The sequence below is a fragment of the Suricata suricatta genome, chromosome 13, assembly GCF_006229205.1.
Source record: "Suricata suricatta isolate VVHF042 chromosome 13, meerkat_22Aug2017_6uvM2_HiC, whole genome shotgun sequence".
NCBI classification, from domain to species: Eukaryota; Metazoa; Chordata; class Mammalia; order Carnivora; family Herpestidae; genus Suricata; species Suricata suricatta.
Window position 1 is genome coordinate 11,724,330 of NC_043712.1, and position 1,913 is coordinate 11,726,242.

Genomic DNA, 1,913 nt, shown 5'->3' on the forward strand with positions numbered 1-1,913 from the left:
TGCTCAGGAAGAAATACATGGGGTTTTGGAGTTTAGGATCGGAGCGGATAGCCAGGATGATGAGCATATTTCCCACCAAAGTGACCAGGTACATGATAAGAAAGAGGGCAAAGAGTGGCTTCTGGTCCTCAAGGCGAGAGGAGAGTCCTATGAGGATGAATTCAGAGAGTCTTGTCAGGTTGGACATTCCCATGGACTCAAATGCACCTGCAGATAAAAGGTGCTGTCAATTAACGGTTTTTATGTCATCTAGGACGTGCACATTTCTATCTGGCTCTTAGAGTGAGAAAGAGCAGTTCTAACAGAGCATTTACTCTAATGGTTTTCTTCATGAATATAGACAAATTAGAGCCAAAAGTATATTTCCATTTGTTCCTTTAGGATTTTTGAGATAGAGATCTATAGAAAATAAATTAAAAGAGAAAAAGAGAAAAGAAGAGATCAGGGCAGAGAGAGAGACTGAGCATTTGATTACATTCTTCTCCCTACTCTGGGGCTGGTAATCACAGGAACCACTGATACAGTCTATGAATCAGGTTCAGGTCAGCTTCTCATAAAGATTATTTTTGGCTAAGCCACATCCACATAATCATGAAATAGCTGTCTCACCTAGTTTGTGGTTGAAGAATAACAATCTTTTTAAATCAGCATGTTTCTTTCCACATCATTTGCAATGGAGGCAGGATAGTCATTTAAAAAACCGTTGAGCTGAGTGTAGAACTGAATGTAAGCAATTAGGGGCAAAGAGAGATGGGAGGGGGAGTGAGAGAGTGTAAGTGGATTTTTATGAGAAAATTCTCTTTCCAAATTCCCTTTCTTCAGCTGATAATTTCTATACTGAGGTCTGGGCTATGTGACTCATAAGTAGACTGGGTAAAGAAAGATTTTAGAGTATAGATATAAAAACTCAACATTTAGCACAAACATAAGGTCACTCTCTTTAGCATCCAGTGATGACTAATTATCTCTCTGAGATCAGGTATTTACACCTTTTCACAGCATATTCCCAACATTGACTTCTTACCTGGGAAGGACATTGAAGTCTTGCGTCATGTATTCATTCCCCTCACATCATTTCTGCTCCATTGAATGAGTGGCAAAAAAGAAGACAGACTATGCTAAGAGACAGCAAACAGAAAATGTGCCTGGTTCTAGAAAATCTAAGGTTTGTTGAATCTGAATGCTCCCTTCCATGGATTCTTACCACCCTTCTTAAGCTATAGATACTTCCAGTGCCCGCATCCTCATGGGGGATTCTTCTGATGGTGTGTCACTAAGTCCCTGGTGTTTGGTGGGGGAGAGAGTAAGAAGAGAAACACACATTAACCTTTTGTAGGATTGTCTTTAATGATTCAGAAGAATTATGTGTTCTCCTTCCCCAGGTGGCCCCATATCCCTCTCCTCAAACATCTGCGTAGAGTCCAACATCTGCATAGCCTGGAATATGTGGCCATGATGGACAATAACTTTCTGTCCCTGGCTCTTGCAGTCTCTCTGAAACAATAAGCCTTGTCCCTGGCTTAGTGGGTGATGTCTCATGGATCAGTGAGGACAGAGCACCAGGCAGGGACACCTGGGTCCAATTTTCATCTTGAACCTATAAAAATTTTATTTGGAGTTCTTCTTGGTGCCTCCTTTCATACAAAGGACAACTTCCTGAAAGAACCACAACATCATGTGTATCTTCAAGTTTATTTTTATGTATTGATGTATTATTTAAGTATCATTGACATACAGCATATTAGTTTCTGGTGTACAACATAGTGCTTCAACATTTATATACTTTATGACCACCTGATTACCAGGATAAATCTAGCTGCAAATTGTCATCATATAAAGTTGTTACAATATCTTAAACTATATTGCCTTTGCTGTACATTATATCCCTATGACTCATTTTTCAAAATTCATTT